The sequence below is a fragment of the Rattus norvegicus genome, chromosome 20, assembly GCF_036323735.1.
Source record: "Rattus norvegicus strain BN/NHsdMcwi chromosome 20, GRCr8, whole genome shotgun sequence".
Taxonomy (NCBI): Eukaryota; Metazoa; Chordata; class Mammalia; order Rodentia; family Muridae; genus Rattus; species Rattus norvegicus.
The window spans coordinates 48,297,401-48,325,284 of record NC_086038.1 but is presented as its reverse complement, the minus strand read 5'-3'; the positions used below and the strand labels follow the sequence as shown (position 1 = coordinate 48,325,284).

General features: G+C 43.4%; 1 protein-coding gene and 1 long non-coding RNA gene across 6 annotated transcripts in view; one reads left to right on the top strand and one right to left on the bottom strand.

Annotated features, from left to right (window-relative positions):
* The window catches only part of Pdss2 (decaprenyl diphosphate synthase subunit 2), a 229,059-nt gene that overhangs the window by 195,562 nt on the left and 5,613 nt on the right, over positions 1 to 27,884 (bottom strand). The gene's annotated exons all lie outside the window — the stretch shown is intronic.
* LOC134483827 (uncharacterized) lies at positions 577 to 16,405 on the top strand. Its single transcript, XR_010060897.1, has 3 exons — positions 577 to 858; positions 6,251 to 6,414; positions 16,288 to 16,405. It is a non-coding gene; the product is annotated as an uncharacterized LOC134483827 (long non-coding RNA).

The window sequence follows — 27,884 nt, the reverse complement described above, 5'->3', positions numbered from 1 at the left end:
CACAAGTTCTCACACTTTATAGTCTATCTGCAGCCTGCTAGGGCACGGCTAAATCACGAAGGACAGGAAGGAGCTGGGCGTCCAGCACTAACCTGTAGTGGAAAAGCCTGAGCACAGAGAGAATGAGAACGATCGTAAAGAAGCAAACAGTGGCATTTCAGGGAAAACCTGGGTTAAACAGTGTTTGTGCAGCTAAGAAAGTTTCACCGTCTCCATTAGATGAGACGACGGAGAACCTGAAATCAACGATAAAGTAAAAACATCTGAGAGAGACAGGAAATGGAAACCTATCAAAAATTACTTAAATCAAGATGACATTTTTAAATTAGTGAAAGTCTTTTTACAACAATGACCAATCCTGATTGGCAAACAAGTCACACGGCACTTGGCTGACCTGGTTAGGATTTTTCAAAACTGCAGTGAGGCAGAGTGAGTTAAACACAGGGTGAATGCGTATCACTTTAGGTCAGTCCTACCACGCCAGGCATTCTAGAAAACGCAAAAATACTTATTACAGCTTGATCTCTCAATCCTAAGAGTCTGAAACACAAAAGCCAGTTGAGCAAAGTTTTGCATGCTATGCAACAATGATATGCAAATAAGATGTGCATATTAGAATAGAGTAGGAAGGAAAATATCAAAGTGGTAACAAGCTTGTTAAGGTAGTGTGGCGAGCTAAATAATTACCTCCCCGATGCCTACTTCCTAACCGCCAGCCTATGAATAGTGCTCTGTGTGGCAAGGATAACCTTTTTTTTTTTCTGCAATGCACAGAACTGAAATCAGTGCCTCAAGCATAGGAAGCTATCTTAGCTCTAACGAGCTACACCCACGGCCCCAGTATCAAACACCGCAAAGGTGAGTACAGATTCCCTTGGGGAGACTGATCCTGGGAGACAGTGGACTCAAAGGCTGCGAGAGGGAGGGAGAATGGCCAGATCCTGATGTCAGGGTGATGGGAGCAGCAGTGAGGGAATGCAGGGGCATCCAGGAGATGGAGAGCCAAGGAACAGACTGCTCCGGAGAATGCAACTCTGCCCACATCTTGACATTCGTTTTCACATTCATTTCAGCCTCCAGGTCTCCAGAACACGCGTTAGTGAGCGCCTAATAAAATGGTATTTCCTCCTCTAAATGTGTAGCTACTAAGTATAACAACAGTGGGAAACTCTGCATATCAGCTAAGACTAACATTTTCTAACTTTCTTTAAAATTTCATTTTCGTTTTGTTTCATTTTGTTTAGTTGTTTTTCAAGACAGAGCCTCTCTGTGTAGCCCTGGCTGTCTCAGAGGTCACAGTGTAGACCAGGCTGTCCTCTACTCAGAGATGCCCCTCTGCGCCTGCCTCTGAGTGCTGGGACTGAAGGCGCCACGACACCCAGCTGTACTTCCTATATCAAAAGCCTCGATGAGATTTCTGAGCACAGATGAAACCCCCTTTGCTTCACCCTGTTCAATCCTGAGTAGGCGTGAGTATCAAGAAGCCAGAGTGAAGAGACACAGAGACCAGCAATGGCACGCCTTTTCCCATCCCCAAAATGCTGACTTAATTTTATGCTCAAATACTGGTGTTTTAAAAAGCCCTTCATGTTAGAGTGCAGCCAGGGTTGTGAACTGCTAGTCTAATACAGCAGTTCACAAATGATCAGGTACCCCAGCCAAGGGCATCCTTAACCCAGCGTACAAACTGAAAATCAACCGAACACCACATTCTTTAAAAACAAACAACAAAAATTCTATAAACAAAACCACTGTATTATTTTTAAGTAGATATTAGATTAAAAATTTGGACTGGGGATTGTGTTCTGGCTTAAATACTTTGTCAAAGGAAAGGTAAAAATAATAATAATAATAAAGTCACTGTGTTTCTTAGCTGTTTCTCTTTAAAGATGTCAAACGCTAGTCAGAGAGAAGTTCTCCAAGAGGAAAGGTTCACTAACTGTTAACCCAGGGAACCACATCCAATAGAGCAGCTCATGGATACCTGGGCTTTCCTCAGCCTTAAGTAAGGACTGACCCTACTATAAAATGACTACAACTACGTACGATTAGGCCGACCTTTTACAGTATGCTTTGGAAAGGTGGCTCTAACCCCGAGTCTGTAAAAAGTCCAACGACGAACTCCTTTGCTTTTGTAAAAACAGGAGCTTACTCTGGTAGCTTAGGCTAGCCTTAAATTCACTCTCTTCCTAAGGCAGCTTCCAGAGGGCTGGACAGGAAGTCAGGTCACCTACTGCTCAGGGTCCTACCTGATAACATATTCATATACTCTCTCTCTCTCTGTCTGGTGTGCACATGTGTGTGTGTGCGTGCATGCGTGTGTGTGTGTGTGTGTGTGTGTGTGTGTGTGTGGTGTGTGATGGGTGTTGCTAGGGGTCAAATCCAAGGCTATCTCCCTAATCCTTTGAGGAAGGGATCTCTGTAGCTCAGACTGGCCTTGGATCTTCTTACCTCTGCTTCCTAAGTGCTGGGAGGGCAGGCTGGCATCACCACACCAGTTTGGCCATATGCTTTTTCTATGTACATTTTGTTCTGGTTTTGAGACGGACTCTCAGTGCGTAGCCCAGACTAACTCAAGGCGATCCTGCGTCAGCTTCCCAGGGCTTGGGTTAGAGCCATGTGTGAGTCACCACACCTGATCTGGTGTGCTTTTAAGAGCCATATTTTCCCTCCTTTTGGTGTATTGTATCCTGACATTTAAATAAGTTATATAAACTTTAGTGTATTAATAAGCAAATGTTCTCAAGTGTGAGAGTGAGGCTTCAGAATAATTACTGACAGCCACATGCATCCCTTGGTCAACTGGCGGCAGCATCTCATATCCTTTCTCAGCAGCAGAATCCACATATGAAAGACATCGTTATCAACAGAGTGTGTCCAAAGACTGATCTCCATAGCAACCGTAACCCTGCTACATGTAGTGTACAAGGTCTCAGAGTTAACACCACATGCACACAGAGCATTGGTATTATGTAGTCCTGGCTGTGGTTGCTGTAGAAACTAAACTCTGGTCCCTGACAGCGGAGGAGAAAAAGAAAACAAGAACAAAGGGTCCCTGAGGACCGACCTATGGACGCCTTTGCTCTCAGGAATGGCGACACCATCTAAACACTCTGTTAGCAGCCCTGTGTTGACAGCACTGAAGGGAATTTTTTCCATAAAACGATTTTAAATGATGTCAAATCTTTACTTTAAGAACCATTTCTTATTTTCTAAGCCCCTCTTCCTATGCACTGCTAAATTAGCTGTTTAGAGGCTCGTTCCAAGAAGTACCACCTCCTACTCCTAACCTCAGCCAGAGCAAGTCCCACACAGGCAAGCTGGAGAGGCGCCAGCTTTGAGCTGAAACATTAAAAAGTGGGTATTTATGGGGTAGCATGTGATGTTTCAATACATTTATATATTGCATAATGTTCAAAAGGGAGTGAGCATATGTATCTCATCAAACATTTATCATTTACCTATACTGAAAACGTCCCAAATCCTTTCTTCTAGCTGTTGAAAAACACATTCTATTATTATCCACAGTCATACTTCTACGCGGGCCATCAAAACTTCCATTTAATTTGTTTATTAGAGAGTGTGTAGGTGCGTGCATGCAGAGGCCACAGCTCGCATGTGGAGGCCAAACAACTTTGTGATTTGGTTCTCTATATCCACCTTTGCCGGGGTTCTAGGCACTGAACACAGATTGTAAGGCTCACTTGGAGGAAGGGCCTTATCTGTTTAGTCATCGCTCCAAACTCCAAAACAGCTTTGCTCCTGACAACGTAGCTCCTACTGGATAGTCTTCCTCATTTCTCAATTTTTCAGCTTCTAGTAACTACCTGCCACCCTGTTCTCAGCTCCTATTAGATCACCCTGGTTTAGATTCCATAAGTCAAGTAGAATTTGTCTTTTACACCACCAACCTTACTTTAACATAATGGCTTCCAGTTCCACACATACTGTCAACCAAATTTCATCTTTTATGAGTGAAGAATATTCTGTTGTCTTATATACAACACATCTTATCTATTCCTTGGTTTATACAAGTAAAATATCCCATTTCTTGTTAACTGTAAATAGTTCAGTAATAAACACAAATGTACCAATGTCTGACCAGACCAGCTTCACTTCCTGATACAGGATTTTCTCCTGTGTGGGACGGACACACTATATCACGGATCTGTTTTTAAGTTTTGGAGACGCCTCCACATGATGGCTCTACTAATTTACAAACAATGTACAAGGGTTCCCTTTCTCCCCACTCTCACTGGCTATGTGTCTTAGTCAGTGTGCTATTTCTGTAAAGAGACGGCATGCCTACCGCAACTCCTGTAAAAGAAAGCATTTAATGGGGGGCTTGCTAGACAGTTTCAGAGGATTAGTCCGTCGTCACCATGGCAGGAGTGTGGTGGCAGGCAAGCATGGTGCTGCCAAAGCAGCTGAGAGCTGCATCCTAATCTGCAAGAGAAAAGAGACACTGGGCCTGGTGTGGACACACTCAGTGACACACTTCCTTCCACAAGGCAACGTCTACTCTAAGAGTCACACCTCCTGATCCTTCTCATCAAGTGTCACTCCCTGGTGACAAAGCATTCAAATATATGAGCCTATAGAGACCATCCTTATTCAAACCACCACTGTATGTTTTGTCTTTTGATAACAGACACTGTGACTTTAACTGTAATTCTCAGAGTAACTGGTAATAGTGAGTATTCTGTCGTGACCCTTTGTATGTCTTCCTTGAGAAAGTTCTCCGTATATTTATACCAATCTATTCAGTTTTGAATTTTATTGGCTTAGTGGGGAAGGAGTGCGCTCCAACTGAGTTACTTGAGGTTCTCACACACTTCAGTTATTAGATCATTTCGGGTGTGTATTTTCCTCCATTCTGCAGATTGTCCATTCATCCCAACATCTCCTTTAATGTACAGTTTTTTCTTAAACTTTTTAGACTTATTTGTAGTTATTTACTTTCATGTATTTTATGTATGAGTGCTCTGCTCCATGGACACCTGCACACCACAAGAGGGCATCAGATCCTTTTACAGATGACTGTTAACCACCATGTGGTTGCTGGGAATTGAACTCCAGGCCTCTAGAAGAGCAGCCAGTGTTCTTAATCTCTGAGTCATCTCTCCAGTCCTAATGTAGTTTTTTAATTTGACGAGATCTGTTTGCTTTTGTTTCCTCTTCTTTGGGGATTTTATCCCCACAAACACTTGCTCATTTCAGTGTCCTATAGCATTCCCCCATTATTTCCTTCTCCAAGTTTTACAATTCCTAGTCGAGCGTATTTGAGCACGCTGTGAACTACAGGATTGTGGGGCACGCTGTGAACTACAGGATTGTGGGGCTCACTGGAAAAGCCCGTTTCTAGCTGTGCTGTGGCTCAGCCTTAGTGCACTTTGAATCCCAACAATGAGTAATACACGCTCATAAAAGGAAGCCCCCATGCTTGAAAGTGATTTCTAACTGAATGGCAGACAAAGTGATGAATCAGAGAAAGATCTGACAGAATAGGATGCCCAACCTCAGGAGAGGGGAAAGGGAAGCTACTTAGAGAGCAGTGCTGGGGGGGGGGGCAGTTTTGCTGGGACAGTTGTACAAAGATGGGTGAAGAGAGAACAAGCTACACACAGGGGAAGACAGAACAAGCCAGACAATGAGGAAGCCAGAAGATTAGAACAGATTGCCAGAGTTAGTGTGAGGCCAAGCAGAACAATTCACCGGAAGCTGAGAGAAGCCAGACTGAGTCAGTCAGCTTGGAGAGGAGCCTGAGTCAGAACAGGTGAGTTGTATCATCCAGCCAGAGCTCAGAGAGAGGGAGGAAGGGTGAGCTTACTCAGCAGCAAGTCTCAGAGGCTGAGAACACTCTAGGTGTAGACTACACTGTACAGCGGCTAGAAGCTTCCGGGATTAGGCCCAGGTTAGCACACGGAAGCAGTAGTCCCTGAAATGACAATTACCCCAGGTAAATAAAAGTTACTTCTACAATCTCTTACGTGTAGATCTGTTGGGCCCTACCTTGGGGCGTTTCCCCTCCCCCTCACTGAGCCTTTTAGCCTGCTATGACAAGAAGTTGTTTACACCCTCGGCATCTGCTCTTGGGCCCCAGACTTTTCCTGTTTTCCTGGTTGGGGATTTTCACCTGCCTCGTTGTTTTTCCACGGCAGCCTCCGGTATATAAGGAGATCTCAGTAGCGCCTTGGTGGCACTCTCTGAAAACAGGTGACCGTGTACGTGTTTTCTTTCAAACCCGCAGACCTACGCCCGATATTCACACACTGGCGGTGCAGGCAGCGTCATTTGGAGGCCCCACAGAGATCAGGGAAGAGAGGACAACCTGACAGGATCATTCCAAAACGCCGGCCGGCAAGGAAGCGGGACGTATTAGGGACAAGCAGCAACCACTTGACAAATCTAGAAGTAAGTAGCGCTACAAAGGTTTTGTCTTAGCCATGGGAACTACAAGTTCCTCGTTATTAGTCATAAATCAGCTTGTAAGTTTATTCAAACAACAAGGCACTAGTATTAAGGTAAAGACAGCCCAAGATTTCGTTAAAACTATAGAACAAGTCAGTCCTTGGTTTATAGCTAGTGGAGGTTTGAGTATTCCAGATTGGAAACAGGTTAAATGGGATTTACAGAAGGCCCTCCAAGACGGGGGATCAGAGAGCATTCCAATTGCTACCTTTTCCTTATGGAGGTTAGTGAAGGACGTTTTACTCAGTGAAAATGTGAGGGTCAAAGAACAGATGATGGAAGTTGAAAGGACATTTGGAACTGCACAGGATGAACAAACATACTAAAGAGTCAATTGTAGGGACAGCAGTGACTCTGATTCAACTTCCTATGAGTCTGATGCAGAGGAGATAACATTGAAAAGGGAGACTGAGAAATTGGGAGAAAATGGGCCAGGAAAGGCCCCAGTAAGCAGAATTTAGAAGGACTGCAGGAATTGAAAGCATGTGCAAAGAAAAATAAAGACTGGGGTAGTGGTGAGTAAACCTTGTAAAAATGGACAAGGTAATAATGATAAAATGTTCTTGTGTATGTGTTCTTTTAGAGTTATGCTAAAATCTAGAGAAGCAAAGTTAATTCTCATAGATGCTTTTAATCTTTGGACCCTGACTAGAGACAGTTTAAACCCTAGACAAGAGCGAGAATGGGGTTGTGAAAAACAGCCCTCCCGGACCCTCCACAGATGCTTTGGCGAGAGAAGGAAAATGAGCTTAAGCTTTTTAAGAGCTCTCCAAGGGACAGAAGGATGTCAGGAGACGACCTGCCTCTTGCTGGTATTGGAGAAGTGCTTATTTCTGGTGCTGGGTCCTTTAGGTAGGATATCTGGGTCCCTTTGGTGGGACGCCATCTAGTTTTTTCCCTGTATGTCTATTGTCTGTCCTTGATGCACCAAGCTGTCCATGTATGTCAATTTATGTCTGGGTTTTGCTTCTCATTGCTTGAATGTTTTGTGTTTCATATTTAAAAGAAAAAAAAAAACGGTTAACACTTTAAATTCTGCTTGATTCATCCCTTGATGTAGTTTTAACTCCTTTCAAGAAAGGAACAAATAAATAAAAAGCAGTTTCAATTGGCTTTTGGAGCCCTGCATCTATAGCTAGGAGCCTAGGTTCGCTGGGGAAGCTCCCCAGGGGGCTGGCTAAGTGTTTACACTAGTCTATCCTAAAGGCACCAGGAGCTTCACAGCTTCTATGGTAATGGAACCAATGGCTGTTTCTCTTAAAGAAATCTTTGACTGTGATTATTGGACTCAACAGGTGACAAGGTGCTTATCTTAAAATTACAGTTAGAAAAGGTAAAAATGGTGTTTGATCTAAATACTAAAGATATGTGTAGTCACTTCATTTTTGTTTCTGATTAGTTTTAAATGTATAATACGTTCTACATGTCTTGGTTATAGTTTGTTGGCTTTTAAGTTATTGGGTATGGTTAGAAATTTGTAACATTGGTAACAGAAGTTGGCTTAAAACTGGAGTCATTCTAGACAACCCGTGGCATGAGCCAACCCAGGGAAACAGGTCTAGATTGGGATAACATTTTAATATAATTCTTATCCTAGAAACCAGACTTATAAGAGAATTTAGGGCAATGTCTCTTTGTTGAGGAATTAGAGCCCGCACATTGTTCGTTTATATGCAAGAATTGGCAATCAAACTTTAAAGCATGAGGAATGGACTTGGTATTTTGGAGAGACTGGATTTTGGAGAATAGATGGTTTGTTGGAGGTTGAGTTTTGCTTTCCAAAGTTATGGTTGTGCTCTGGTGTTACAAGGGAAACTTAAAAATTGTGGTTAAAGATTGCCACAAGTGTTACACTGGCCACAGTTTACAGTTCAACCACAGACAGTCTCAGGATTCTAACTCACACATATTTGTAATTAAGAAAAAAATCAAACAGGTGGGGTTGGGGATTTAGCTCAGTGGTAGAGCACTTGCCTAGCAAGTGCAAGGCCCTGGGTTCGGTCCCCAACTCCAAAAAAAAAAGAAAAAGAAAATCAAACAGGTGGAGATTGTTACAGGATTTACGAAAGGTTGATGAGGCTATGGAACTTAAAAAAGACCATTACAGCCTGTTTGCTCACTCCAACTGCTATTTCAAGAAATACATATATAGGGGTTGGGGATTTGGCTCAGTGGTAGAGCGCTTGCCTAGGAAGCGCAAGGTCCTGGGTTCAATCCCCAGCCCCGAAAAAAGAAGAAAAAAAAAAAAAAAAGAAATACATATATAATTATTATAGATTTAAAAGATTGTTTTTATGCTCTTTCTTTGCATCCTGGCGATTGTGAAAGATTTTCATTTAGTGAGCTTGTTTATAATTCTGGAGAGCCCATGAAATGATACCACTGGAAAGTTTTGCCTCAAGGAATCACTCTTGACCCTACATTATGTAAAATTTTTTTGTCACTGCTTCAATACACAAAGCTAAGACTTTGAATCTTTCAGTATATTATTCATTATATAGACATTTTAATTTTTCTACACGCCTTTACTCTTACAACGTGCTTTAAATTTTGGGGAGTAGCTGCTGCTCCAGAAAAGATTCGATATTCCTTCTCAATATTTGAGACATCCGTTATGTCCTAGACCAACTGTGGCACAGAAAACTCAAGATGGTTTACTTCAAATTATTTTTAAAAGCTTCTAAGATATGTTAATTGGCTAAGTCCTTACCCTAAGTTCAACACAATAGGACTTAAGACTTTGTTTGATATTCCCAAGGGAGATGCAAATTCTATTCCCCTAGACAATTAACTGTGGAGTGACTGAACAGCTTTACAGAAAGTAAAGAGAGCTAGATGTACAGAATTGTAAGATTGAGTCATGGAAGTGTTTTAGAAAAAGAACCTGATGAAACATACCTTATTCCAAACAGCAATTAAATTGGTTATCTAATGAGAAGGCAGCACATGTAATTGGACCACATGTTCATTCTCTTGACTTTCCCCCTGCTTCAACACAGATTATTGAATTACATGCTGTACCTGCTCTTGTTAAAATGTTAAAAAATCAAGCTTTCAATTAGTATACTGATAGCCAATGTGTATCGTATGGTTTGCAACTGATTAAAATTTTTCCTCTTTTAGATAACGAAATTTATAACCATTTGTGCTAATACAACTGATTTAAGAGAAGTGTGCTGTTCCTTTATAAGCCATTTGAGAACTCCGACTGGACAAAGTCACAATAGATTTATATACCAGGCAGATTTGGGGCCTCATATAGGGACAATTAGACCATCTGATTCTTTATATCATCAGAATAATAATAGCTAGAGACAACAGTCTGGTGTATCTAGATCTATTTGTGACTATTGACACTTTTTCAAACTTTCTGGTTGCAACTGCTTTAACAGGAGAGGCAACTAAGAATGTACTTACTTAGTTATTACGTACTTTACAAGGAGTGGGGACAGCTACAGCTCCTCAAAAAGGTAGTAAAATACTTAAATGGAAAGATGAGGAAGGACATATAGGATATTTTCAACCCTTTATCATCGATAATATTCCTGTTAATCTATGGGGAAGAGATGTTCTTCATGATATGGGAGCTGCCTTGACTACACAACCTGCTCAAAAAATGATTATTTTACCTTATGATCAAGAACAGGTAAGTAATTTGATTAGAACTTTTGATGATTGGTCCATTTTTTTTTTCATGTGCCAGTACTAGTCAATTTGATAACCATTATCCTGAAAATAAAATTTGTCAGTTTTTTAAGTTCCATCCTGTGATCTTTCCTTCTATAGTTAAAAATCAGGCTTTGAGTAAGGCTAGATTAGTTTTCACTGATGGTTCTTCTAAGGGATACCCTGTGGTCCTTTCAGAGGGCGAGGTGGAGAAAATGATGCTTGATTCCACCTTGGCACAGTTGGCTGAATTAAAGGCCCTTCCTTTGGCGCTATCTTTGTTTCCTGAAGAGCCCTGCAATATTTATACAGATAGTGCTTATGTATCTAATAATATTTTACAGTATATATCTGCAATATCCTGACATTTATTTTCAGGCTATACATTGGATATAGCGTATTTTTCTGAAGCATACACAGTGTTCAGTGGTGCACTGTACAGACCCATACAGAATTGTATGTCTGCCCTCGCTTCTGTCTTCAAGGTGTATATCCCACTGCCTGGAAGATTTCAAAACCAAATGATGCAATACACCTTATAGCAATCCATTTGGACAAGTATTACAGCCAGGAAAGGTTTCCCCATCTAACTTTAATTAACCCTGGTAGAATGTAATTGCATTTCTCTTGGTTTGTTTCCAGGAAGTGTGGATCCCTATCTTTAACCCATGAAGTGTATGTGAGATGGAACACTGCAATCTAATTAAAGTAGGGACTAAGGCAAAGGTCAGGAAAAGGGTATGAACTTCCGCTCAGGAAGTTTTATTCTACCCACTTCAGTCTGGTGTGTGCTTACTGAAAGCTTTCTGCATTGACTACAGGTGAGGCAATGAGATCACAGAGAGGAAGTCACCCACTTTGAGCTCATAGTCTCACTTATTCTCAGTACTGTTTATGTGTATGTGTGCATGCCTAAATGTATGCATGTGCACTGCACTGCACGAACTGGAACTCGAGTTATAGATGGCTGTGAGACGCCATGTGAGTGCTGGGACATGAACCCTGGGCCTCTACAAAAGCAGTCAGTGCTCTTAACCACAGAAGCATCTCTCCAGCCCACGGAACACTTTTCTTTCTTTTACTTCTTGGAGCAATGGGCATTATATTTTACAACTACACTGCAGTTGCAGTCTTGGGCCACACACAAGTCCGCACACCCCTCTGCACTGGACCTTTGGTGGCAGAACCCTTCATCTCCCCTTTATTGTTTGCTGTGACCCCTGAATTCACTCAAAGACACATCCATCCTTTCTCACATGTGACCTCCTTTGTTCAGTTACCACTGCTGGCTGGACCTTCTTAACTGTGACCATCACCATGTCACTCACACCAGCCACAAGAAGTCAGTCCAGCTGTCCCTTGTCTCCCTTCACAGAAATAACACACATTTTGCTCCTGTGTTGTCAGCACAGTTGCTCACAGCTTCTACCAGAAGACACAGGTAAAGCCAGAATTTCACTGTGGAAGTCCTACTGCACCCTAGCTTCAACGCTTTTGAACACTCAGAAAGACAGAAACACTTGAACTCATAATCCGAACCATGGGACCAGGTTAACCAGTCTAACCTGTGGTCAGATGTGAAGCCACAGCTCAAAAGCGTGGGCGCAGTGGCACGGCCTTTCAGCCCCACTGCTCAGGTGGCAGAGGCAGGTAGAACGTGAGTTTCAGGCCACCTTGGTCTACACTGTGAGTTCCAGGCCAGCTAGGACTGTATAGAGACACTGACTATCTCAACAAAATAAAATGAAACGAAAAAGCAGTAGCAGCTCAAGTGTCCTCTAGAGGACATCCCTAGATGAGTGCAAACAGCCAGCTCTTGAGACAACAGATGGAGGCCACATGGGAGTGCAAGCCAGTGATATCACAGCTTCTAAGTTTTGAGAGGACAGAAGGGATTTGACCCAGAACAATCAGAAACTGCCTGAGGAAAGTGGAAACATTTGTCTTCGACCCTGTGGCTAAGCAGAGCTTCCTCGGTGTGAATGTAGGTTTATTAGTGATCCCCAAAGTTATGGTAGAAACTGGGGAGAGAGAAACAGCTAGACAGGAAGAACGCTCTGCAAAAGCCTACCTGTATCTTCCAGAGCACGGGGTGCTCCTGAAGCCTTTAGTGGATGGAGCTCCATGCACAGAAGAAAAAATCCATCTGTCTCCAGGAAGCTTCACTAAACTGACATCCTTTAAGACTGATCTGATACCCACCTAAGGAGGCAAGCACCTTGGTTTTAATCGGACTATCAATACTCCTTCCTCTAACTCCCGAGATATGTGAGCCGCGTGGCTCCAGCAGCAGCAGCAGCTCCCTAGCAAACAGCAGCTGAAGAAAGACTCAGATTCTGAAAGAAAGCCGCCATGAGATGCACTCCTCACCTCCACGGCGGAACTTACTTATTACTAACCCCACCCAGAATTCACAAAACCTAATGAGTATTATGCTATGGTGCTGGGGCCTTTAACACTCACAGTAGCTAATTACACCCATATTTTACTCACTTCTTTAAACCACTTCAACAACAACAAGAACAAAAATAAAATAAAATAAAATAAAATAAAATTGCAAGCCAGCAGCATCCTGCTCTCTTCAGCTTCCTGATGTTAGTAAATTCCACTCTACTCTAAGTTTACTGTGGAATATTAGTTTGTTTCAGAAAGGACGGCCATTTTGCCAACTCTCTAGTTAGGAATGAGAAAAAGGAAACTGTGGCTACTGCCTGAGCCTTTCATCCAATGTTCCTCGCAAGGTAAGTTTCAGTAGCCCTCAATATAGGAAACAGCACCCACCTTTGCTGAGAAAGCGGCAGTTCTGAGAGGCTTGTTTAAACAGGCAGCAGGTAGCCCAAGTAGGTTTGGGGCTTCCCAAAGCTGAAGTCAGATCTGCTGCTTCCTAAACTCCGCTCTTTCCAAGGCCACACAGCTTTAGGTGCTGCCATTTCTGGTACTTACTGTCACGGTCCGTCTCCATCTGGTATCTGCACAGCACACCTTCCAGAGAACCTTAGTCTGCACTGTTTCTTTGGGTTCTTAACTGTCCTTCAAGGGAAAGTGCTGGAGGGTGTTGACTAGCCTGAGACCACGAAATCACTAGACACAAATAACAGCTAATGGCGCATTCATAGTTGTTATAATGTGATCCTCATTACAATCCTGGGAGACTAGAATAAACATCATCCCTTCCACAAGCGAGGAAACAGGCCCAAAGATTTCTGCAGATTATACAATGAGGAAATGGCAATTTAAGGATTGGTAGGTGCATGGGGCCACAATCTTATCCACAACATTATAAGGCCTGCCCCGAAAGTGCAATGCCCTGTTAGATAGTATACAGTTGCCATAATTAAGTTAAACTTAAGTTAGTTAGAGGTTCAAGTATAAATTAAAATCAGTCTGCATTCCCGACTCTGTGCTAAATAAGCAGGGCAGAAGCATCCGGCAGGGCAAGACAGCGTCTACAGGAATTCCCTGGGTCAGAGACAGCAGATGGCCAGAAACGTAATTGTGGGAGAAATTAAACCATCAAGGTCCTAGGCTATCCTCTTTGGGACAAAAGGTATTACCTGGACAAACTAACCATTTAAAGATGCTGTTACTCTAAGGAACACTCACGAGTAAGCATATAGAAAAGTCCAGCCAATGAATAAGCAAAGTCATGAAGAAGGAAAGGCTCCATCCCCAGTGCCCCTAGGTGACTAGGGAATACTGTGGAGAATCTGTTCATTAGATTAACATGCTAGGTCTACACTGACGATCTTTACACACGTACTTTAGACTCATGAAATCACGTCAGGAATACTCTGTTGTCATCCCTTAAAAAATGTGAGAAGACAACACATAAAATGCTTTTAATAAAAGTCTACACAGACTCTAAAACTTGTTCTGGGAAACTGAACGGTGTTCCCTTTGAGCACAGCACAGCATAGAGCAGCCCAGGCTCAGGACCACTGGAGCTGCGTGCTTCTCCAGAGTGTCTGTAGGACTTAGTGCCATATCAGAAGATGCCAAGGTCAAATGAGGACGTGACAGGATGTCCTCCCAGAGGCCACTTCAGCAGACGACAGACCAGCAGCCACTGCAAAAGGACCTGGACTTCCACTGTTGCAATGGGGCGGTGCAATGCACTGTTCGCCAGCAGTCTCCTCCCAGTACATGTGAGAGGGCTCTCATTAGGACACAGGGGTCCTCAACATGGCTAAGACTTCCATCCTGCAGGGGGCTCCTTCAAACTCAGAAGGAAACCACTCAATACGCGTTCCACATGGTCCTGAAACTGACCGATTACTAACCCCTTCCTCTCCCTCCAAGCATATGTAAGAGTAAGGACACTCAGACCAGCCTGGAAAGGACGCTCTCCAACTGCTGGGCTGTCTTTGAGCTGTACAGAGTGCTCCATGGTTTTAGCAATTGAGCTCCATCATACATGCTGTGTTGGGCTTTGGTGATGTAGCTGTCTTTGAGTGATTTCTGCTTCTATGAGTAACCCCTCACCCATACTTCAGAAATAATCCCAATAAACCCAGTGGGTCACTAATTGGGCTTGGGCAGTATCCTCTGGTTTATTGTCAGTTCCTTCTCTGGAGTATGTAGATTTTGGTTGACATCTCCCCAGAAATCCCACCCTATGACTGACTAATAGCTCCAGGTGCCAATGACACCGTTTGTATGTAAGTCCTTCTGTCACATTTCCTGAGTTTCAAACTGGGACACTGTCCTCTCCTCTGTCCTCCAGTAGTGATGGGGACCCAGACACACAGCAGTCCTTATTGAGACATCTTGAATCATGACTTAGCTAATAATGGGGAGGAGCCTAAACATAGATGAGGAGAGAAAAGAACGAGAGATAGCCTAAAGTTAGAAAAGCCAACAACGACCCAAGGTGGCACTGTGGTGGACGGAATATGCTTGGCCCAGGGAGTGGCACTATTAGGAGGTGTGGCCTTTGGAGAAAGTGTGTCACTATGAGGGTGGACTTTGAGACCCTCCTCCTGGCTGTCTGAGGATGCTCAGTCTGTTCCTGGCTTCCTTTGGGTGAAGATGTAGAACTCTCAGCTCCTCCTGCACCATGCCTGCCTGGACACTGCCATGCTCCTGCCTTGACGATAATGGACTAAACCTCTGAACCTGTAAGCCAGCCCCAATTAAATGGTTGCCTTGGTCATGGTGTCTCTAAGATATCATAAGATAGGCACCTTCATTCCAAGAATAAATTTGGCTTCGTAATCTTTAACAATTTGACAAAAACCATGACACAAATCCCTTATACTATAAACACTATCAAGACTATGTTCATAAAAAGTATCAATGTTTGGCAAATTCAAAACACTAGAGTATAGCATAACGTTATTGAGATCTATCTTTTCACTCACAATGCTAGAAATAAAACAAATTAATTTTGCATAAAAAAAACTTTGAACCCAAGGAAATAACATTCCGAGGAGAATCTGGAAGAACAGTAATTTTTTTGTTTTGTTTTGTTTTGTTTTTTTCGGAGCTGAGGACCGAACCCAGGGCCTTGCGCTTGCTAGGCGAGCGCTCTACCACTGAGCTAAATCCCCAACCCCAGAATAGTAATTTTTAAAGCTAGTTTTAACAGTTTGTTAAAATGAAATTTCAGTACACAAAAAATAGAAAAAGAAATAGAAAGTCTGGAGAAAAAAAAAAAAAGAAAAACCAACCAGGTGAGTCACAGGAGAAGCAAGTCCAGCTGTACAGCAGAGAGGACAGTTTTCCTTCTAGACCCTGCATTGGTGCGCAGCCTCTGAGGGTTAACACACAGGACCTATTCTGATCTCTCCTTGGGTTGTTTTCACGATAACTTTATTTGAACTTTTCTTTGAACAATAAGCATTGCTTGCCCACCTGCTGGCCTGCTTTGATACAGGTCTAACATGGCGCACACTAGTCTTGACCTTCTGACCCTTCTGAGTGTTGGGATGACCACAAAGTCCCTCCATCACATCCAGTTGCATATAGTACTAGTACGAACCTGAATGACCACCAGGGCTTTGTTCCTGCTACACAGACAAGCACTCTACTATGTGAGCTATGTCTCTTCTAAGGTGTTTTTGAAGGAGACTCTGGATCCTATGGAAGCAATCATGTGGGCTGGACAAATGGCTCTGTGGTTAAAAGCACTCACTGACTGCTCTTCCACAGGTCCTGAGTTCCAATTCCACACGGTGGCTCACAACCATCTGTAATGGGATCTGATGCCCTCTTCTGGTGAGTCTGAAGATAGCTACAGTGAACTCATATACATAAAATAAATAAGTCTTTTTAAAAAAAGGCAATCATGTACCACATTAATAATGGAGACCCACTGTTACTATAGTAGTAATAATCAAGATAAGAAAAATGTCTGAATTCTAATTTGTCAAATTCTAAACACAAAGAATTAATTTAGGGATATAGCACTTCAAGGACAGGCAGCCCACTGAGCTTTGACTTATAGACCTAGTGGTGAACTATCCTGAACTTCCAAAACTCTCACTCACATCCAAGACCCCTAAAGAAGTTCCTTAGATGAAGAAGAGACTGTGTACTATACATATATGCCACGTGCCTTCCCCAAATAAATCATAACGACCAAAAAAAAAAAAAGTAAACAAAAATAATAATCTGTTGGGAGCAGAGCCCAAAAGTCCTTGCAGTCACAGATCTCCACAGAAACCAGGAACATTAAGCACACAGGGCTGTCCTCTCAAAGGAACGGACATAAACCCATTCTTCTTCCAAACAGCTGGGAAGTGGAGGTGAGTAATAGCCTGGTGATCTGTGTATCTGCCAGGCCAAGCCATATCGAGGGCCTTTGATCAGGACTGGTGGTGCTAACGGTCTAAATGACACTTACAGCCAGGGCTCCCCAAGCTCCCACCACCAGGGCTGGCAGTACCTAGTAGTCTAAAGGACCTGTACATTACACATACAGCTGGGGGGTCACCCCAGCTTCCACAACTAGGATGGGAGGTGGCCAATGATCTCTTCACTGTTGGTGTGACCAAGACCAGGGCACATCCTTCCTGAGGCCCTCAAGCTAATACAGGTGGCCTATCTCCTGAACCCTTCTTCCTAAAGAAATGACATGTACCCTGAGTTGAGTTTCAATTGAATTATGCTTTCTTGTGCCCCAGGGATTGTATTACCTCAGAAAACATTTCCCCACATTTTACTGGGTTTAAATATGCTGGCAATAAACAGTCTGGGATCAGTCTCTAGAAGGTTTGATCCAGGTCAACAAAGTCAATCTGAACCGAGTTTTCATTCTTACCTCTTCCGGGTTCCTTTCCCTGCAGAGACCTCCCCCCGCCCCCCACTTAATAATCCACTGGCCTGTAAAAGTTATTAGCACAGGACTAGAGAGATGACTCAGTAGATAAAAGCACTTACTCCTCTTGCAAAGGGCCCGGGTTCAGGGACTAGTTCCCGCATGGCAGCTCACTGCTGTCAGGAACTGCTTCTCAGATCCAACACCCTTTTCTGTCCTGTGCGGTCACCAGCATGCACACATACATGTTGCACACATACATGTTACACACATACATGCATATAAAACAAAGACATAAAGTAAAAATAAGTTTTTTCTTTTTAAAGTTATTAGCACAGGGCAATCTAAATGGCTCAGTGGATCCAGGCACTGACCACCAAGTCTGAGGACTTGAGCTCAATGCCTGGGTGCAAACGGTGGAAGGAGAAAGTTGACTCTCACAAGTCAAGAGTCCTCTGAGCTCTATACACATACTATGGCATATGCATGTCCACACATATACATAAATAAATGGGGAAAGTGGGGAGAAGCAGGGGTGAATATGATCAGGATATACTGTATACACGTATGACAACATTAGCAGTGCAGGTCCATCGGCTGGACTGGAAGGGATATGTAAGTGGGCGGGATGTAGAGGGCTGAGCCAAGTCAATCCTCTCACAGGAGCCATCCTGAAACCCTACCGTTATCCCACTTCTCAGATAGCCCAGTACACTGTCAGAATCCCTATAGCGGCTCTAGGTCAGAGGGAGGACTACTGCAGCGGCTCTAGGTCAGAGGGAGGACTACTGTATCAAGATACACAGCAGGGGTTGGGGATTTAGCTCAGTGGTAGAGCGCTTGACTAGCAAGCACAAGGCCCTGGGTTCGGTCCCCAGCTCCGAAAAAAAAAAAAAAAAAGAAAAAAAAAGATACACAGCAGATGTTGATCCAGGTGCTGATAAGCACCGTATTCCTCTGTACACGCTTGTCGAGAAAGTGAACTGTTAAGAAAAGGCTGACAGGCTCTGGGTGGGGCACCCTGTGCATGTACAATCCCCTCCCCTCACATTCTTACTGGGCAGACAATTTTAAATGTTTTGATATAAACTGAGGTCGCATGCACCCATGTAAAACCCTCAATAAAAACAGCCCCACCTCTAAGGTTTTGTAAAAGCCAACAGCCATTTCAGCAAGCAGCTAAAGGAACGATTTCCTTTTGAGAAGCGGCTCTTGGCTTGCTGCGGGCTGCAGTGAAAACTGACTAGAACATTAAGTGACCATACGGTCAAGCCGCTCATCATTAGTTATTACTGGATGCATTTAATTCGAAATCCTAGCAGGCCCAAATGGATCCTCAAAGCACAGCTGAGTTGTAAATCAGATTGCTGGCAAAGGATTTCCTGAGTGTCCTGCTACACTCATCTCGCTCGCTCTGCTCCTACCACTCCGGGTTCCCTGTGAGCAGCACGCTTGGAAGGAATCAAATGGCCCCTGGACAGACAGACCTACACAGGGGCTCTGTGTTAGAGTCAACAGCAGTGCATTCCGAGGCATCCTGAGAGTCAATCGGGTGACAGGACCGGCCTTCTCTGGAGTTAGGAGTGAGTGAGTGAGTTGTTCATTGTTTAGTAATAAGCAGTCTGGGGAGAGGACGTACATGGCAATGTTGGGCACGTCCGGCAGACTGGCTGAGTGATCACAACTGAGATGGGACGTGTCTGCACAGTCAGTGACAAGGTGGCTTTTAGAAGGGGAATTTGGGTGAGTCTGTGGAATGGGACAGCACCTGAAGATATCGGTGCTCCATGTGATCATAAAACTACCTCACTGCAAGAGATCAAATGGCTGTTCTCAATGTGGCAATTCTGACAGGGTTGGAGGCTAACTTGGTGGCATCACTGCTAAGTATCCTCCAAATACAAAGTCCTCCAGATGAGCCTTTTACTCAAAAGGGGCAGACTCGGGTGATGCCTCACAACAGAGATGTTAGCAATCCGTCAAACTCCTGAGAAGAGGCATTTAGTCTATGTTTATATGTGATTTCTTTGTTATACTGATACTAACACAGTAACCTGTGAACTTGCTTGTGTGTTACATGACACCCGACTCAACAGTACGTCAAATGACTAAGCCCATGATTAGCTGGTCATCGAGGACTTCTGTGTTCTTAAACAGTGTTGTCTCTCCTCCAGAACCAATGGGCTCACACTATGGCAAAACAGCCCATAATCACGTGGGCCAGGCTCCCAGCGGGAACCACCCTGTTGGAAAACTGGGCTACTTTTGGGCCAGGCCATGTATGATTAAACCTTCACGGATGAGGCTAAGAACCAACCCACCAAACAAGAAGTCCTCGCTGGCTGAGGTCAAGGCCATTGCAGCTGTAACCCAAGATCCCCACTTGTACATATTTGCTATGACCCAGCATTACTGTTTGTAACTTAAAATTCAAACTATAGTATAAGCAGTAAAAAATGGTTTTTTTCTTTTTCATGTAAAAGCAGCTGGAGAGAGGTCAGCAGAACTATGTGGATGCGTTCTATAGTCCACTCCCAAGACGCTGCATTCAGAACTTCTTCCATCGCCCGCCTAGCACGGCAGCGTCCATGGCCACAGGACGAAAGGGGGAGGCAGGGGGCAGGAGAGAGCCCCAGCTCCTCTGGAGTGTTCCAACAATTTTTATTTATTTTATTTCGCTGAAAGCTAATCGCATGGTCACTCCTGGTGACGAGGCAGATCAAGAACTACAGTCCCTGGGCTGGGAGGCACGGGTGCCCTGAGCTAAATGCTGATGGGAAGACAAAGGGGACATGAAAAGGCAGGCACAGTCTCTGCTTGTGTCAAGGCCTCATGGGAACGCTTTGCCCTCCTCTGTTCTCCGTCTACATGGGCGCAACGTTAGTTGGTCAAGCTATGGTTTCGCCCAGTCTAAACATGTGTGGTGAGGGAAGGGCAATATAATCACAAGATCAGACAGCGCTCAGCGGTCCTGTCTGAGAGTAAGCCACCTCGTCAGAGGCAGCATGGGGGGCATCTTCTCAATTATCTGCACAGTAAGAAAGTGGGGCACAGCAAACTCAGGCAAAGGACAAGCTGCCTTTTCTCTCACAGTGTTTCATTTTTCCTTAAGGAAATCTCTTTCTCCTACTCTATGAAATATATCTATTAATCTAGATATCTATATGTCACCCAACTGACCAAGGGGTGGCCAAGATTTATGCAGGGCTCATCATGGTACACACTGCTGGCACGCAAGGGAACTTACTTGGATTAAGTTTATGGTGCAAGAAAGGCCAGACTGCCTCCCACTCCAAAGCTGGAGGATTCATGGGAAGATTAAATCCAGTCAGAGTCAAGGCTTTGACACAGTGCATGCAGCCCAGCAGAGACTGCATCATCACCGCCTGACTTCCCTGCCACATCTCCATCCCCGTGAGAGGCTCTAAGGCCTAATTGGCTCCTCCTTGCTCAAGTAATCACAAATCCGTTCCATTGCTTGTAAACTATGCGGATAAAATTCCATATACTATCCTTGAGGGACCAGAAGCCCTGTGGCTTTCGATCTTATCTGGGCTGAGTACTTCCAATTCCAGCTCTGTCCACCTTCCTTAGCAGTTCGTGATCCACTTCTAGCTACACCTTAGGCATCTCTTCATGCCTCAAACCCTTCTTTCTGTGCTCTCCAAACATTCCCCATGCAAACACCCTGCTGCCTCAAGTTCCAGGTCCCCAGCTTCCTTCAGACTACTTCTCTACAATCCAGTTCTCTCAGCCCCACTTCACAGAAGCACTTCAAAGCCTTTCTTCCCTCTTTATTCACAAGTGCTGCCTACATTCATATCCCACCCCCATCCTTAAGTCCCCAAGAGCATCTCAGTGTCAATACTCAAGAATAACTGTGACTTCTCAATTCAATACCTCTGACCCCAGAACTTCTTTTCTTTTTTAAATTAAGAACCGTTTAACCTGTAAACATGGCAATCATAACAGACAGGCAGTGCCAAACCACACTGACAGTTTCTGATGTCTCTCAGTTAACTGGAAGTCTTGTTGAGGAGGGGGCCAGAGTGACTAACAACTCTGTGGAGAGCACAGAACTGACCATTAGGGGACACGCCTAGCCAGCAGCTAAGGAAGAAAGAAACAGACTACAGCAGTCTTCCTCCAGGCCTTCCTGCACCCCTCTTACCTTTTCGACAATTCATGACCCCTACATCTGCCAAAGCCAGCTTATAAAAGGCTCGTCTGCTCATACAGCTCTTACTGGCAGTGGAAGAAGATTAGGTCACCTCAAAATCTGGCCCCAACATTTTCTTTATCTCTGAAATCAACTTTATTTGGTTCACAGATGCTTTCATTAACAGTAGCCAAAAACTAGAGACAGTATTGGTCTTCATGCATAGTATACAGGTAAACAAACCGCTTTACGTCTGCAGTGCACAAGCCTGGCCTGAATGGTTTCCTATCGATCTGAGAGAACTCTCCCTTCACATTCCCTGTAGCAAGTCTCCAGAGCATTGTCTTGGCTGATAATTACGTTAAGAGGTCACTGTGGACAGTGTTATGCCTGGCAGGGGGTCCTAAGTCAGTAAGCAAGCGAGCTGAGCCAGGTGTGGTGGACACGCCTTTCGGGAAGGTTTCCATGATTTCAAAACTGGCCACACAGTGATGCCTTATCTCTAAAAAATTAAAAACGAAAACCATAAGCAAGCAGTGGGCTGAGCAGGCTGGAAGAGCAAGCCAGCAGGAGGCACTGAGTTAGGCCCCGAGTTCCCTTCACGACGGACTGTGACCTGTAAGGGGAAATAAACCCGTTCCTCCTCCTCACATTGCTTTTGGTCATGATGTTTATAATAGCAATAGAAACCCTGAGAGAAGACACAAACTAGAGTCTTTAGCAATAAAAAATCTAATACAGTGTTACAGGATATTTGATCATACATGAAGCCCAAGACTGTCTGGTTTACAGAAAAAAAAAAAAACAAAACAAAACAAAAAAAAAAACCTGTTTCTAGTTGTGGTGTGGCTTGGCTCTAGCATACACCTTTAAGCCAGAGCTTTCTGTTTATTTAAAAAAGGATCAAATAAAGTCAACCATAGGTCAAGAGGTAGAGCAAGCAACTGCTGACAGGGATGAACGTAGGGAAAAAACAGAGTAAGAGGGAGTCAGGAAGACGATAGAGAGACACAGAGACACACAGGAAGGAGAAGGGAGGGACACTCAGTTGCAGGGATTTTGAAACATCGTGGGGAAAGAGCACTTCCTTTTGGAAGCAGAGGAGGAAGGCCAGCTGGGTGCTTTCTCTACCTCTCTGAGACAGCAGGTTTCACTCCAGTGTCTGGCTCCCGGGTCTTTAGTGGTAAAATCTAACCTGTGAGATTTCATGAAAAACAACAGTTGTCTGTGCTCTGCTAGCTTCTGGTTAGTGACAGTATGGGACAAGTCTGCCATCACTCTTTCCATCATGGCTGCAGCACATACACTGGCCTCTTTTTTCATCCCATTCCATGCTGACCCTGGATACTGCAGACTTTCCTAGACTCTGCCAAGCAGTTCTTGTGTCTCTATTACCCCGCCTCAGTCATTTCCTTCTTGTCCAACACAAGTCAACTTAGAGGACACTTTACCTTCAGAAACCTTCCATGTCCCCAGAGAGTCATCATTTTCTCCTCGTCTGCCTGTGCAGCATGCTGGTTCGTACCTGCTACCTTTCTCTCAAGCGTGCTGAAGCTGGGCCTCTGTTCTTGCTAGAACACATTTCTAGCAGGAAAGACAAAGGCTACCATTTAGAGATCTGTTGTGTGAGCTACAGTAACTCCCTCAATCTCAGAAAGCACTGACTGAGGTCACTCATCGTCACCTACGGAGGAGGAAGCTAAGGCGGGGGTAGCTGCCTAAGACCACATATCACAGTGGTCTGTAGGACCAGAATGTGAAGCCCATCTGAGTCCAGAGCTCCTGCTCACTGCACTGTCTCTCATGAATTCCTGGACGGCCGGCAACAACTGTGTCCTATTCATGTTTTACACCCCATGCCCAGAATACCTCAAATATTTGTGGAATGAATTAAAATTTATAATTTTCTCCTAGTCATCCAAGAAAAAGTTCTTTGTAAGAAATACAGGTTTTTAGTCAGTAATTACAGAACTGAAATGAGAAAGGGCCTTTCATAAACATGGAAAACTAAAATTAAGTTTCTAATAACAAACTGAAAGAACTCTAATGAACTCCAACATTAAAAACAAACAAACAAAAAAGCCTGACAGTTTCTCTAGGTGGCCAAGTAACTGGAGGGGAACGCGTGGTCTCTTCTAAGCGCTCAACGCCCCTAAGAGAAGAGAAAAGCCATACTTACCTCCTACGATTGACTACAATTGGCCACTAACCAATCTCACCTCTCTGAATCTATTAGAGAGCATTTGGAGGCAAAAGCAAACCACCAAGCATTTAAACAAAAATTTTTTTTTTTGGTTCTTTTTTTCGGATCTGGGGACAAAACCCAGGGCCTTGCGCTTCCTAGGTAAGCGGTCTACCACTGAGCTAAATCCCCAGCCCCAACAAATTTTAATCCTAAAAAACGTTTAATCCTAAAAGCCCAATCTGTCCAGAACAATGAAAGAAGACAGGGCCGCAGCACTCAGGGAAGTCAGCTGCACTGACACTTTGAGGCATTTGCGCCATCTTTTACACGACTACACACCACACCGTCTGTAAGATCTCAGAAGCGCTCGACCTCCAGCATCTGTCCAGAGTGATCGTCTTTCACTGTCATGAAGGCCATGGCCAGAAACAACTCGAGAAGAATCGGGTTTGGTTCCTGTTATACGTCCAGGTTAACTGCTAAAGGAAGTTGAGGCAGGAACTGAAGCAGAGACCATGGAGGAATGTGATTCACTGGCTCGCTGCAGGAGGCTGGTTCTCTCCTAGCTTGCTTGCTTGCTTGCTTTTCTTCGTGTCTGTTTACTTTTTGAGTCAGAGTCTCACTATGTAGCCCTGGCTGCCCTGGAACTCACTATGTAGACCAGGACGGCTTTGACTCAGAGATCTGCCCACCTCTGCCTCCTGAGTGCTGGGATTAAAGGCGTACCAGGCTCTGCTAACTTGTGTATACAGCCCATTTAGGTCATGTGACTGATGGTGCTAGTTGTCCTGTACGCTGGGCCCTCCCACATGAATCATCAATCAGTTCATTGGCCAATCTGCCCAAGGCAATTCTCCAATTGAGATTCCCACTCTCCCAGTGACTCCAGCTTGTGCCAAATTGACAATGAAGACGAACCAGCATAGTAGTATACCAAGTAATCTTACAAAAGCTAAAAACACTTAAATGTGAACGATTAGCAAATATAATTAAAATATGTACTATGCACAAATAGGTACTGAATTGAATTAGACAGGCAACAACGAGACCACACAGCTGTGCTGACAGAAAGGGAGAGACCAACTCACTGTCACTACATTTAGTTTCTCCCACACTAACAATCCATCTGGGCATTCCCACAGGCCACTGTCCAGCTTGGACAGGTCCACAGGTCCTCATCCAAGCCCCTTGTCTTAGTCACTGTTCTACCACTGTAAAGAGTTACCATGACCAAGGCAAGTCTTATAAAAGAAAACATTTAATAGGGGGCTTGCTACAATTTCAGAGGTTTAATCTACTTTCACCATTTTGGGGAGCATGAGAATGGAGCAGTAGCTTAGAGCTACATTCTGATCTGCAGGGAGAGTGAGTGAGTGAGTGAGTGAGTGAGGGGGGGGGGGAGGCAGAGACAGAGACAGAGAGAGACAGAGAGACTAGATCTAGAATGGGCTTTGAAACTCCAAGCCCACTTCCAGTGACACACTTCCTCCAACAAAGCCACACCTCCTAATCCTTCTCAAATAGTGCCATTCCCTAATGATTAAGTATTCAAATATCTGAGCCTCTGGGGGCCATTTTTATTCAAACCTCCACACCCCTGAAACAAGTATCTTTCAGAACATAACTCTTTTCTGACTTTAGAAAACTGCTTTTTTTTTTTTTTTTTTTCGGAGCTGGGGACCGAACCCAGGGCCTTGCGCTTGCTAGGCAAGTGCTCTACCACTGAGCTGAATCCCCAACCCCAGAAAACTGCTTTTAACTCTACATTCAGGCAAGAATTACACTAATCCTGTATTCAAGCACTAATATTTTTGCAGTAGAGTGAATATTCACATTCACAGGGATGAATAAAAGCTAAAAAGTCACACATCCACTAAGGTGAGGTTATGAGTCTGCAAACATGTAGTTTTCTGAGCTTTTAAGATTTTTAAACTGGGGAGAAAGAACCGTATTTTCATTGCATCGCTGTATTCAATTTTTTTTTTTTTTTTTTTTTGCTGAGAAGGGCTTTCTTACAAGCCAAATCCAGGTCCAGTGGTACTTTCCAGACAGTTTAAAGCTGGCCATACCATTGGAAATCACCTTGAGTAACCCCTTACTTCTCTGATGAAATGAGCTGCCTGGGGTCACAGAAGTTAGAGACTTCCCAAGCCTTTTCCCCACTCCCCTTCTCTTCCTTTCCCTCCTAGTCTTCTCCTGTCCTCACTATGGCATGATTTGAAGTGATGTATTATAGAAATTTTTAATCCCACTCAAGGGTGTCTACCTCTCCTTTGACCATTTAGTTCCTGGATAAAGACACACACACAGCCTTCATATTTACAACAAGCCTTAATCATCACTAGAGCTGGGCAGGTAGCTACATTCTATGCTATTAAAATCTATTCCTATTGATTACCCCAAGTTATTACTTACTATGTTTTATCTGGGCTCCTCTTAAGTCCAACTGGCCAGCCCACAGGGTCATGTTTTCTTGACTCCTAATACATGGAGACTGTCTCTTCCTCCTCACCTTCTTTACTCCCTCATGGCTCTACAGCAGACCCCCAGGCCCAGGAACCCTAAAACCTACCTATGTCTCTTCTGCCGAGCTATTGGCTGTCAGTGTCTTTATTCACCAATCAAAAATAACTTGGGGGCAAGGTCACATAGATGACTTGTGTGTACATGCAGACGCTCTTGATCTCTGGGACAATTAGGTCTTGGGAGCCAGCACTTAGCATTACAAGACACAGCAAAAGACCAAACCTCAACAATTCCCCTTTTTAGTCCAATAAAAGGCTCCTTTTCTCTCAGATATAAATTGAATACAATTATAACAATTATCAAAATTATAAGATATGAAATACATTTATAACATCCAGTCCATTTTATTTGGCAAATTTAAAGTAATTTATCATCTAACCTAACTTACTGAGTTTACAATTCTGCACCTCAATTGTCTTAGTTTTTTTTTTACTTCTATTATATCCAAAACCCATCTTTTTAAAATCTAGAACATGTTCCTTAATGATAAACAACTTACGTTTAATTGTGAGGCTATAACTATCTAGTCTTCAACACTGTCAGAGATTTGAGAAGGGATAAATATTATTTAGGTACTCAGGAAGCATAGGAATGCAGCTTCCAAAAATCAAAGAAATGACAGAGATATCTTACTGTCTGGACAGTCCCCAATCTTCCTTATAACGTTGGAGCATCTGTCTTCAGCCTTCTGACCCAGAATTCTGACAGACCCTAGGTGATGCAGGAATTATAAAGGACTTGTTACCCTATCTAGGCAACACTTATCAGTAAACTGCCCTGCGTTCATTTGTCCATTTTGGATAGCATTCTGTCTACAGATAGTTAGGACATTTCTTGCCCAGTGGCTAGCATGCCACAATTGAAGCAACTCTATCTTAATAAATAATAATAATTGTTTTAATTATTATTAAACAATTAATATATTTTAATATAAATATAATGTATTTAATATATTAACAATATATTAAATAATTATAATATATTAATAATATAATATAAATATATACATATAATTAATTATTATTATTGTCAAAATGAAGGTGGCTATAATTGTATTACGAATTCTCTGTGAGAGTCATAGTAGAGCAGACCTAGATAAAAAAGAGGCTGCAAAACTGAACCAGTCTATACTTTAGATGATTCCAGGTTGCTGGACCAAGGACATGGTATTTTGGGAATGATGCTCTGTATTTGTGTTAACAGGAAAGAAAAGAAAAAAAGGGGGGGGGGGGCTCTAGAGTCCTTCAAAAGTAACAAGGATCAGATTTGCTGATCCCTCTACATGGGAACAAAAATGTCTCTAGCCAGAACTTCAGCTACAAATAGCCAATGAATCTTGTTGGCAATAGAGCACTTAAAATTCATCACGTCATTCTTTCCTATGCCATGAGCGAAGGTTTATTACAATTTGGTTATTAATCAAACTAACTCACAATAAAGACAGCTGTCTTTCATCTGCTCAAACACAGAACGAAAATCCATCCTTAACTGATGAATTAATTAATTAATCTGTGCACATTGCACATTCCACACATATGTCTTTACAGAGCTAAATATTGGGCTGTAAGGTTTATATACCAGAGAATGAAACACCAAGAGGGCAACCCTGACAAGATTCA